We start from the raw sequence: 14025 nt of genomic DNA on the forward strand, positions 1-14025 counted from the left end.
GAATTCTTTACAGACGAATGGAAAAACTGGTAGAAGCGGACATCGGGGAAGATCAGTTTGGATTCCGTAGAAATGTTGGAACACGTGAGGCAATACTAACCTTACGACTTATCTTAGAAGAAAGATTAAAAAAGGCAAACCTACGTTTCTAGCATTTGTAGACTTAGAGAAAGCTTTTGACAATGTTAACTGGAATACTCTCTTTCAAATTCTGAAGGTGTCAGGTATGAAATACAGGGAGCGAAAGGCTATTTACAATTTGTACAGAAATCAGATGGCAGTTATAAGAGTCGAGGGGCATGACAGGGAAGCAGTGGTTGGGAAAGGAGTGAGACAGGGTTGTAGTCTCTCCCCGACGTTATTCAATCTGTCTACTGAGCAAGCAGTAAAGGAAACCAAAGAAAAATTCGGAGTAGGTATTAAAATTCATGGAGAAGAAGTAAAAACTTTGAGGTTCACCGATGACATTGTAATTCTGTCAGAGACAGCAAAGGACTTGGAAGAGCAGTTGAATGGAATGGACAGTGTCTTGAAAGGAGGATATAAGATGAACATCAACAAAAGCAAAACGAGGATAATGGAATGTAGTCGAATTAAGTCGGGTGATGCTGAGGGAATTAGAGTAGGAAATGAGACACTTAAAGTAGTAAAGGAATTTTGCTATTTAGGGAGTAAAATAACTGATGATGGTCGAAGTAGAGAGGATATAAAATGTAGACTGGCAATGGCAAGGAAATCGTTTCTGAAGAACAGAAATTTGTTAACATGTATAGAAGTGAAACATGGACGTTAACTAGTTTGGACAAGAAGAGAATAGAAGCTTTCGAAATGTGGTGCTACAGAAGAATGCTGAAGATAAGGTGGGTAGATCACATAACTAATGAGGAGGTATTGAATAGGATTGGGGAGAAGAGAAGTTTGTGGCACAACTTGACTAGAAGAAGGGATCGGTTGGTAGAGCGTGTTTTGAGGCATCAAGGGATCACAAATTTAGCATTGGAGGGCAGCATGGAGGGTAAAAATCGTAGAGGGAGACCAAGAGATGAATACACTAAGCAGATTCAGAACGATGTAGGTTGCAGTAGGTACTGGGAGATGAAGAATCTTGCACAGGATAGAGTAGCATGGAGAGCTGCATCAAACCAGTCTCAGGACTGAAGACCATAACAACAACAACATCATCGTCTGACAAACAATGTTCAGACATTTTCACTTGTTGTAATTATTTAAATTGGTATTGTCAACTACCATCACTGTATACTTTTTTTTGTAATGCGACATATTCCTTATTGCTTGTACTTTACATTACTCCTCTATTTTACATAGAGGACGCTTACTGCAACGTGGCGGAACTTCATGTTGTCTTGTTGTAGTGTTGACCTATGATGTGTCACTTAATGATGGAAATCTGCCAAGAACAGTACTTCTACTTGTGGCATGTATCGGTAAAAAAAAAGAAGGAGGTATTTTATGACTTTGAATTTTAATATCAGACTTCTGTATATGTTGTAATTGATGTAATTATGTTTAATTGCCAATTTTTTTGTTTGTTAAAGTAGTTGTTTATGCCTTGTCTCTCTTTTTTTTCAGTACCGATGATGACTGATGTCACTGGAAATCGATTTGCAACAAGATAAATAAATTATGTTTCCGCGACTGGTTGCTACATTCTTTATAATTTTATATTCCACGGTCGCTGCGCAGAAAGGAAACCTTATGGAGCCCAACATTTAGAAATATTATATCACTGTTTCTGCAAAACTGTGACACGTTCAAGTAATGATAATGGACGTGAACTGCGATGACGATCTTTCTCTCCACAATAGACTATAAATACTCAGTGCTGACTGTGGTAGCCAAAGGATATACGATACTTCATCCTTGTGCTCACAAAACTAATTCATTTCTAGTTGTGTGCACAGGCACCTTATTGTCTTGGAACACAGCATCGTCATTGGGGAGCAGTCATTACACCATGGGATGGACCTGATCAGCCACAATGGTCAAATAATTCTTGGCCGTACTGTGAACTTGCAGAGTAGGCAAGGGACCTACGGAAAATCACAACATAGCTGCCCGAGTCGTCAACGAACGCCCGCCGTCTTTCACTTTTGGGACGTAAAGCTGACCAGAAGTTGGAAACAGTGTGAAACAACAGAGAACCAACCAAATGACTTTCCTCCATTGCCCCGTTGTCCTAGTGTTCAGGCTTCGGCAGCACGTTTTCCTCTTAGGGGCAATTGCATCACCAATGAGTGGTTCTGGTATTCCACCTCGCCATGCGGTTCCCTGTTTAATGCAACATTCAATTTTACTATGATTTTTGCATCTGTCATCTTATTTTTCATCACCATCCTCTTCATTGACCATCTATCACGATTACTCATCAAACGCTTTCGTTTACGTTGTGATGTTTCTCCGCCTGTGCGCAGTGCCTCTTAGAACATCTACACTTGCTTACGCAAGTACCCACCATACGAGCACCAACAATTTCGGCACGTTTGTATCCACTCAGCTTACAAATAATACACTCAAAACTAAACAGATAAACATAACACCTTTCTGGCCACGACTGACATTTGTAACGTACTGAGTGCATCGCGTATCGTGATGACATACAACAGAGCAACCTGCAGTCCTGGCTGGAGTCTCTATTTATTTTCAAGCAAGCATTTCTCGCTGTGTTTCCATACATTTGTCCAAACCCTGTACAACGGCCAACAGTCTATTACGGATGACATCCTGCCTCAAGGCTACCTCTCAGTATGTCTGTGTGCGCTGTGGCCGCTGGCAAATTTCCTTAAACGCATCGGCTGCAGGGAACAGCGTGTTCCCCAAAAGCCTCTTCCGTAGGGAGAGTAGCCGCTGTTTAGTCTTCCGGGGAAACGTTTTAGGTTAGTAGATACCTCAGGGAAAGCAGCGAGGTCGAGTGAATTATTCAGGCGGTGCGTGGCGTTCGCGCAAGAGTTAAGGCAACATGGCACGGAATGGGACGTAAAAAGCTTACGCACGACGACGGAAATAAGGCTCCTCCTCTGTAGTGGGGCGAACCACGTGTTTATATTGCAGCGGGCGGAATGTACGAAGCCAGGGTCGCTGAATATTTAATAGACGGATGCATAATGTAGGGCCTCTCAAGCCGAAGCGTGTAATGGAGTTTTCACTTTGTGCTCGCACTGATTTCTTGTACCTGGAGAGAATTTTCTCGTAACTAAAACACACACAATTTTTCCTGGTTTCTTTTAGTGATGCCCACAAGAGTCCTTCTTGAAGCACGAGGATACTGTAATCCGCTACTTTCAAATAATTTTTGATTAGATAGACAATTAGCGAGCGTGTTGTCTGATCCTGTTCATGTAGAAATTTCTACTATGTTTACTACATACTCTCCACGACACTTATGTTCAGGTCCTTCCCATCGTACCACGCATTAGCGTTTCTTAACGTTCGATTTACGTAAGGACTGCGGGAAGAATGACTGCTTCAGTGTCTATGCGCATGCTGTGGTCTACTCTACACGGACCCTATCGGAATGATACTCAAGGGGCAGTAGACTATTCCTATTTTCTTCCATTAACAAGGTTCTGAAAATACAGGTTTTTCAGAATTTCAGTGGCGCTCTCCCGCGTTTCAGCCTAGCCTGTAATCATTCTACTTGTCCTTCTTTGATTGCACTGAACACTGCATTTCAGTCCTGTTTGGTTGGAATTGCGCACTCTTGAGCAATATTCTAATATGGGTCGAACGAGAGCTTACTGTGCAGCACCTTTATAGACTGAGTGCGTTTTCCCAGTATCCTACCAATGAAACGAAGTCTGACACCTGCTTCAGCTACGGCTGAGCCTTTATGATCATTTGAATTCCTAATCATTCAACTTGTGTAGTGGGACGAAATTAAACGTCACCCATCCACCAAGTCAGCCCAGTTTGCAGGTGACTATAAGTTTAATTTAGTTTTTGTTTATGTGTTTTCTTATTATTTGTAATAAATGTGAATTATCTAAAAGTTTTGTATTTTTTTTATGTGTTTCATGTACGGAGAGATCGGCGCAACGAACGGGGACAGCATCTTCGTTGCCGCGACCAGAGAGGAAATTGCTGGCCGCTATACGTCGCGGGTCGACAGCCAAGGAGCAACAGAAGATCCTGGAACCGAGTTGTTGCGTCGTGTTTCTAAAAAATTAAAAATGAATTTTTATACTCTTTTTGTACAACAATGACGTCATAATGATCTTAATCTTATTGAGATGTTAGTCACTGTCTGTCAACGCTCAAGTTCACATCTGTATGTGTAGGAAGCTAATAAAATAGTGTATGTTACTAAAGGTGAAACACGTGTCTTGAAGATTTATTTATGAAGAGTTATGTGAACGGATTAATAATATATTTGACAAGATTATTGATTCAGACAGCGTTGGCCGAAACTTTGAATCTAAAAAGTTTATTTAATGTGTGATTCTGATATCGATTAGATCAAGATAACGTGTGTCGATATAATTTTCTGAGGAGAAACAAACGAACTTTAAATTCGAAAAAGTTACGAAAACCAATTGGCCCAAGTGATGTAATTCTCTGCACACGACTCAACTGATGTTTTACAGTTTCGTTCAAGAACCATTCTATGACAATTTAAAAAGAATATAAATCATTTTTGAAGTGGGTTGTAACTGACGTAGGTGACGAAGTCTGCACATGGTCATATAACAAACGCAAACCCAAATAATACGTCGTTACACCGCACCGTGGCGACCTTAGAAACAGGACTTGTGTGCAACTAAGGCACACAGGTACGAAACAAAACATCAAGAGTCCTTCGGAAGTCAACGCGAGTTTTCGTGGAGCCTTCACCAGCCAGCGGCGACTTCGCGGGTGTGGGCATCTGACGGAGCCGCAGCCAAGCAGTACGGTCACGCAGTTGTTCCACGAGAAGGCGCATCCGTTGGGCAGCAGCTGAACGCTGCAAACCTCGACAACCTTTTTTCTCCCAAAACTAATAGGCCCAGTACGTCAGCTGCGGGGCGTTCCTCCGGCTGGTGTTAGAGGTGTTGCTGAGGGCTTCGCCTGTCTACGGCGGTGCCGGGCGTGGTTGCAGCTAGCGACGTTTCCGGTGTTCGACTCAGCGTCCTGCCGGTTGCGGAAGCGGGGTCGCAGCATCTCAGCGGCTGCATCGACGGCTGTTACATCTGCAGCCCATAGCAGCACACTGATCATCGAGAACTACAAATTACAATATTAGTATCCGGTGAGTTTGTTTCAAGTTGGAAGTGGAGTGTTGTACATAGGAAGTGTGCTTTTATAGGATTGTTGATTACAAGTCTGCGTGTGTAAATAGTTAATATCTTACAATAATGTCGGGAAGTGAAATGTCAGACGAAGAGCAATCTATGTCCGATAGGAGCATGAGATCCCTTTTTAGGGCGATAGCTAAATTAAAACAATCTAACGGGGATTTCCTAGCTGAATTAAAACAGTCTAACGAAGAATCTACTGCTAGATTAAAAGAGGAATTAAAACAGTCTAACGAAGAATCTATGGCGAGATTAAAACAGTCTAACGAAGAATCTATGGCTAGATTAAAACAGTCTAATGAGGAATCTACTGCTAGATTGAAACAGGAACTAAAACAGGAATTAAGACAATCTAACGAGGAATCTACTGCTAGATTGAAACAGGAACTAAAACAGGAATTAAAACAGTCTAACGAGGAATCTACTGCTAGATTGAAACAGGAACTAAAACAGGAATTAAAACAGTCTAACGAGGAATCTACTGCTAGACTTAAAGGGGAGCTAACAAAATCAACAGACAGGTTGCAGGAATATCTTAATGAAACCAGTCGAGAATTAGGTGATAAAATAGAGTCTTCTAAAGTTGAAATGCAGGAAAAATTAGTAGGACTTAGTAAAAAGATTGCTGATAATTGTAAAAGGTTAGAAGAACATATCCAGGAATCGCGCGAGGAAAAAGCTCGCATGCGAAACGATATTACTGACTTAACCGACAGACTAGATAGTGTCAATATCTTAGTTGTAAATGAAATACAGAAAAATAACAATATGTTACGAGATGAATTTTCTATGCAAACGGAAACTGTTCGTAGAGAATTATTGGAATCTATTAAAGAGGTCTCTACCAAACCTGTAGAGATTTCTTCAATAGATAATGTAGAATTAGAGACATTAACTCATCAAGTAGAGAAGGACCATACCGAAATCGAAAACATGAAATCTTTAATTACTGAAATATGCAGTAATCTTGAGACTGCCAGAGATAATAATATTGACGAAGGTACCGAGCGTTCACATCGTGAACACAGTGAAGAATCGATATTAGCTAGTCGCGTATCCAATACAGAAATGCGGATACAGGAAATTACGAAACGGTTATCGGAATTAGATAATAACGAGAACATTTCAGGTAGCAGAGGTAATAACATAATCAGAGACAACAGTCGCATCGAATTTGCTAGCACGGATGGCAACAATATGAATAAGGCAGTCACGGCAAGCCAATCCGATGCAACTCCGTCTCTGCCAGCTAAACAAAATCCGACTATTTCTCTCGCAGAATGTCTGGATGACATAACAACAAATTCAAATGTAGCAAGTCGATTTCCTGTATTCAAACCAGGAGGTGAACTGCACCCTATAATCTTTATAAAAGCTTTTGAAACATCATTATCTCCTAAATGGAGTAATGAAAAACGCATTCAATTTGTAATAGGACATTTAGAAGCAGAAGCTGCGGAATGGGCAGTACTGCATAGAAATGAATTCAGGGATTGGGATGATTTTGTTAAGCAGTTTAAACAAAATTATTGGTCAAGGGGAAAACAACAACACTTAACTTTAGAGTTGTTAGACCCTCCTCCATATTCTAAACGGTGGGGAGGTTATAGGAATTATTTTGAATGGCATTTAAACCGTGCTAAATTAATTGAAGAACCAATTATTGAAAGTCATTTAATACGAGTCCTAATTAGTAGGTTACCGTATTACGTAAAGGAAAGAATGATAGAAAGAGAATGGTCACAGCCGTGCGAATTGTTAGGATATTTAGAGCAGTTAGATATACTTAATAGAGAAAGGGAAGACGAGAAGTTTAGATTTGGTAGAAATGACAATCCTCGAAATAATAATAATAATAATTCAGAACCACGAAAAGCTAATAACAACAATCATAGCCGGTTCTGTTATATAAAACGTCAATCTAAAGATAAAGAGAGCCAACAAAATCGTGGTAATAACCCTAAAGTGCGGAAATTACACAGTAACGATCATGAGATAAATCATCCTCAAGTAATTAATGAAGGTCAAGTGGTAGGTGACGTCATCATAGAACGTTCGGAAAACTAGTAAAGTCCTTTAGTACGGGTCAACTAAAGGGAACTATTGGTCAAGATTATCCAAGACCCAATTGCAATTTATCATTAAGCTGCCAAAAGGACGATGACTGGCAACAAGCTTTACTTCAGGAAGACAATCAGATAAGGGAGAATGTAACATATAAACCCGTTATTAAAGGTTATATTAAAGATACCGAAGTAAATATTATAGTTGATTCGGGTAGTGAAGTGAGTATTTTATCCAAAGAATTATTTCAGCTTAAAAGGAAATATTGGAATTTCCCGACTTTACCTGTAACTGGGGTGAAAATTATAGGAGTTACTGGTAAAAGAAGTCAAAATATTACTGAAGAAGTTTATGTAACTTTTGAAATTGCTAAACAATTAATTGCTCACTCTGTACTCGTCGTAGCCAACTTAAATGTGGCCATAATTTTAGGTATAGATTGGCTGTGTAAATATAAAGCTATATTAGATTTTAAAGATTCTTCCTTAACCATCCATAAGGAGGCATGTACTTTTAAGGTGAGGTTCTCTAACAGTCAAGTACCTGAAAATTGCTACGAGTCCTTACAGATTAAGTACGCACCGACCATGAATCTATTAACAGATTTTAGTGATCTTGGGTATGCAGTATACCAATGTCAGGCTAGTAATAGTACCGAAACCGAAGTGAAAGAAAAATGTTTATCTACGAATTGTCTATCCGAGCAAGAAAAGGAAGAGTTGGAATCTTTGATGTTAGAATTTAGAGCCGTCTTCTCAGATGAACCGGGGAGAATTAAAGATTACGTTTGTAAACTTAAGATTAAAGATAAGAAACCTTTCTTTAAGAAACCTTATCCTATTCCAGTACAATTCAAAGAAGCGGCTAGTAGAGAAATAAATAAGATGCTAGAACAAAACATTATCGAACGATCAGGTAGCGCTTTTAACAGTCCGTTGTGGGTAGTTAAAAAAGCTACTGGTGGGGTACGACTGGTTCTGGATGCCCGTGAATTAAATAAAATTATAGAGATGGAAAGAGACAGACCTATTCCTATGGAGGACGTACTTCTTAAGATCGCTGGTTCTCGTTATATGAGTACAATGGATCTAACCTCTGGCTACCACCAAGTAACATTACACCCGGATTCACGGCAATATACGGCTTTTCTTTTTGAAGGCAGATCATATCAGTTCCAAGTTTTACCTTTTGGACTTAATATATCAGTGTCAACTTTCATTAGGGCATTAGTTTCTGCTTTGGGTCAGCAATTGTTACAAAAGATTATTTTATATGTAGATGATATTTTGGTAGCTACTAAAACGTGGGAAGAACACGTAACGATATTACGGGAATTGTTTAACCGTTTAATTGACAGAGGAATTACTTTAAAATTATCTAAGTCTTACTTCGGAAAGGAGGAAGTGAGATTTTTGGGGCATATAGTGGACAGTAAAGGTATTAGGCCAGACCCAGCACGTATTGAAGCTATTGCTCGATGCCCGAGTCCTAGAAATCGGAAACAACTGAAATCATTCTTAGGAATGGTAGGATTTCTAAGAAGATTTCTTCCAGGGCAGGATATTGTTAGTACTAAATTACTAGATTTATTGAAAGAGAAGTCAGTATGGCTCTGGGGACAAGAGGAAGAGGAAGGTTTTAATAAGATAAAAGGAGCGTTAACCAAAGCCAAAATGTTATACCACCCAGATTTCGATCAGGACTTTGGTATGTGTACGGATGCCTCTGATTATGGTGTGTCTTGTGTAATATTCCAAGGTGATCTGACCAATGAAGAGGGATTATATCGGCCTATTGGATTCGCTAGTCGAACTTTAAATAAACATGAAAGAAATTATTTTGTATCCGAGAAGGAAGCTCTCGCAGTTGTATGGGGTTTTCAACGATTTAGAGGATTATTAATGGGAAGAAAAACAATTGTATATACTGATCATCAGGCTTTAATCTTTTTGAACAATTGCCGGTTACTTCACCGTAGGCTATTACGTTGGGTATTATACTTGCAAGAATTTCAGTACGAAATTAGGTATGTAAAAGGATCTCAGAATGTAGTTTCAGATGCTTTGTCAAGGCTTCCCGTAGGAATGGAGAATATTAATATTGCAGAAGAACCAGGAACAAATTATCATGTTTATTTCCTTTTGACTAAGGAGAACGAACGTAAGGTTAAACGGATAGTAACTGCTGTTAGATGCAATCAAAGAAATGACGATCAATATAGGGACCTTATACAAAACCTTAATAATGGGGACGAAACAGTTAACACCCGGGGTGTGTGGTTATATTTTAACGACTTGTTGTATTGGAAAGCACAGAGGGAACACCAGAGATGGAAAATCTGCATTCCGGAAACTGTTGTGGACGAGTTAATTACTTATATTCATGAAGGTTACGGGCATTTTGGAATTCATAAATGTATTAAACATCTAATAAAGTATTATTATTTCAAAAATATGTCACGTATTGTGAGAAGTATTATTAGGGCTTGTGAAACCTGTCAAAAGGTTAAAGTTAATAACAAATCCAAGCGTTATAAATTATATGCTGTAATTCCTCGAGGTTTGTGGGATCTACTATCATTAGATTTTTTCGGCCCTCTGCCTCGGAGTTCAGGAGGATTAACATATGTGTTTGTTGTAATGGAATGTTGGTCCAAACATGTGAAACTATATACTTTGAAACGAGCGAATACAGCAAGCGTTATACGCTGCCTCACCCGAAATTACTTTGTTAACTGGGGCATTCCTAAACGACTTATGTCTGACAACGGTAGTGCCTTTATTAGTCAAAGATTTCAAGATATGATAAGACAATATGGAATCAAACATATCTTAATTTCGAAATATCACCCTCAAAGTAATTTAGTAGAAAGAGTCATGAAAGAATTAGGACGATTATGTAGAACTTATTGTGCACATAAACATACTCGGTGGGCCAAACTAATGCCTGAATTCGAAAAGATATTAAATGAATTGCCTCACCTAACGACGGGATTATCACCTATAGAAATTTTAGGCAAACGAATTATAGGTGAGCCTTTACTAGCTGCTTTACCTTGGCCACCAGTAAATGAGATACAACAAGATATTCCAGACGAAAAAGTTTGCGAACAGATTGTAAAAAATGCCGAACGGAGAATTAAAAGTTATAATCAACAGGCTGTAGAACCCTCATTTCAGGTAGGAGATCTTGTGCTAGTACGATCTCATCCTAAAAGTTCTAAGATCGATAAGGAATGTAGAAAATTCTTCTTTATCTTTGAAGGTCCATATGTTGTACATAAGATTGTACATCCCAAAGCATTACTTCTTATGGAACCATCATCAGGTGTAATTAAAGGATTATATAGTGTTGATCAAATGAAACCCTTCATTCCTAAATAAGTTAATATTTAGTATATGTTACACACGGAAGAGCGTTCATAGATTATTCATGTGAAGTTTTTCGTAATAGTTACGTGTTATTTTAAATAAATGACAGAAAGCTTAAACATGTGTTCTACAATAATCTACTGGTACTTCAAAAAGAGAAAGATAACCAAAAGGGGGATTTATATGGCGGAAACTTTGCTCTTAGGTCAAAAGGAATTTTGCATATTTTAAATTTACTCGGATAGTAGGAACCAAATGGGATGGTTAATAGTTTTAGGGACCATGGGCGTCCAGAGCTATATGGCTCACGAGAACATAGCAGAGTGCCTTTAATAGAGGTTTGCAATAGTGTTAATATAGAACACACCAAACGGGGCTCTCTCGCTTGTTTCTCCTAAATAAATGGCCATTACCCAGCAAGGTGTCCGAAGGTAAAGAAAGCCGTGCCGAGATTCTAAAGAGAGTTTTGCTTGATTTCTTCTTGACCTCAGGCCTAAATAAGGCATTAGGGAAGAGAATGACGTAAAGTAAATAGTACTATTAGTTATTGTGAGAAACTTATTAGTAATATACATTCTTGAAAAGAATAACTCTAGTAAATAAATGAAACTGAAACTAATCTATCACAATTTGAACGCTCTGTCCTAATGTACAACGTTAAAGAACGTACTAAATTAGTATTTATTAGCAACTATTAACTGAAGAGGAGCAATCTCCCTATATTCGGTTACGAATTACCATAAGAGCACAATTAAGAGTAAATGATAAATAGTCACAACGATATCGTATTAAAAGGATTAAATCTCTCTAATAGCAAGGACTCTAGGTTACGTAAAATGTGAGGAAAATGTATTAACAGTTAAATATTGTATATTGAACAGTTTTAATTTCGGTTAAAACCTGACAAACTGAGCTTGTGGGTGGGGTATGTAGTGGGACGAAATTAAACGTCACCCATCCACCAAGTCAGCCCAGTTTGCAGGTGACTATAAGTTTAATTTAGTTTTTGTTTATGTGTTTTCTTATTATTTGTAATAAATGTGAATTATCTAAAAGTTTTGTATTTTTTTTATGTGTTTCATGTACGGAGAGATCGGCGCAACGAACGGGGACAGCATCTTCGTTGCCGCGACCAGAGAGGAAATTGCTGGCCGCTATACGTCGCGGGTCGACAGCCAAGGAGCAACAGAAGATCCTGGAACCGAGTTGTTGCGTCGTGTTTCTAAAAAATTAAAAATGAATTTTTATACTCTTTTTGTACAACAATGACGTCATAATGATCTTAATCTTATTGAGATGTTAGTCACTGTCTGTCAACGCTCAAGTTCACATCTGTATGTGTAGGAAGCTAATAAAATAGTGTATGTTACTAAAGGTGAAACACGTGTCTTGAAGATTTATTTATGAAGAGTTATGTGAACGGATTAATAATATATTTGACAAGATTATTGATTCAGACAGCGTTGGCCGAAACTTTGAATCTAAAAAGTTTATTTAATGTGTGATTCTGATATCGATTAGATCAAGATAACGTGTGTCGATATAATTTTCTGAGGAGAAACAAACGAACTTTAAATTCGAAAAAGTTACGAAAACCAATTGGCCCAAGTGATGTAATTCTCTGCACACGACTCAACTGATGTTTTACAGTTTCGTTCAAGAACCATTCTATGACAATTTAAAAAGAATATAAATCATTTTTGAAGTGGGTTGTAACTGACGTAGGTGACGAAGTCTGCACATGGTCATATAACAAACGCAAACCCAAATAATACGTCGTTACACCACACTTGGTCTAAGCAGATACTGGTTTGAGTTGACGATTCCCGTTGGACTTGTTGATGCTGCAGTCATAGAATGTTTTTACACTCTGTTACGTGAAAATTTCACATTTTTGATCTTCTAAAGCAAGTTTTCAGTCGTTGCCTCACTTTCATATCTCATCAGATCTAATTGTGGTCGCGCGGTTAGAGTCACCGTGTCACGGATTGAGCGCCCCCCCCCCCCACCCCCACCCGCCGGAGATTCGACTCCTCCCTCGGGTATGGGTGTGTGTGTTGTTCTAGGAATAAGTTAGTCTAAGTAGTGTTTAAGTCTAGGGACCGATGACCTCAGCAGTTTGGTCTACATCTACATCTATATCTACATTTATACTCCGCAAGCCAACCAACGGTGTGTGGCGGAGAGCACTTTACGTGCCACTGTCATTACCTCCCTTTCCTGTTCCAGTCGCGTATGGTTCGCGGGAAGAACGACTGCCGTAAAGCCTACGTGCGCGCTCGAATCTCTCTAATTAGGGGGAATCTCTCTAAGTAGGGGGAAGCAATATATTCGATACCTCGTCCAGAAACGCACCCTCTCGAAACCTGGACAGCAACCTACACCGCGATGCAGAGCGCCTCTCTAGTAGAGTCTGCCACTTGAGTTTGCTAAACACCTCCGTAACGCTATCACGCTTGTCAAATAACACTGTGACGAAACGCTCCGCTCTTCTTTGGATCTTCTCTATCTCCTCTGTAAACCCGACCTGGTACGGATCCCACACTGATGAGCAATACTCAAGTATAGGCCGAACGAGTGTTTTGTAAGCCACCTCCTTTGTTGATGGACTACGTTTTCTAAGGACTCTACCAATGAATCTCAGCCTGGCACCCGCCTTACCAACAATTAATTTTAAATGATCATTCCACTTCAAATCGTTCCGTACACATACTCCCAGATATTTTACGGAAGTAACTGCTACCAGTGTTTGTTCTGCTATCATATAATCATACAACAATGGATCCTTCTTTCTATGTATTCGCAATACATTACATTTGTCTATGTTAAGGGTATTTCACACAGATTTGGACATACAGATCTGAGAAGGTCTCAAATTGCTATTAATTACGTCATAAATACACTACATGAACGGCAAAGGTACCTACACACTTCACTGCGTCACAAATAAAATTCTACTTTTATCCATCCGAGATAATATTCTGCGTTCTCCCTACCTAAATCCTTCCTACTTACATCTAGTCACATGCCCTGTCTGTCAAGAAAGTAACGTACCTATAAGACATCGTCTGATGTTAATGTAACTTTGTACACGTAAACAGCATCAGCGGGTATGTAAGTGATAAGAATTGCAATTCCCTGTGACAGGTACATCCGTGACCAGAAAGCAGTAGGGTGTTTCGTGTTTAGTGTTTCTATTAGGTCTGGTAGAATGTATAGGACGCGTCAACAACGCCGAATGTTGAGTGATCGCTCTGAAGCACACGGAGATGCCGCCTACTGGTATGAGACAGCGACATCAG

This window comes from Schistocerca piceifrons, chromosome 2 (assembly GCF_021461385.2).
Source record: "Schistocerca piceifrons isolate TAMUIC-IGC-003096 chromosome 2, iqSchPice1.1, whole genome shotgun sequence".
Taxonomy (NCBI): Eukaryota; Metazoa; Arthropoda; class Insecta; order Orthoptera; family Acrididae; genus Schistocerca; species Schistocerca piceifrons.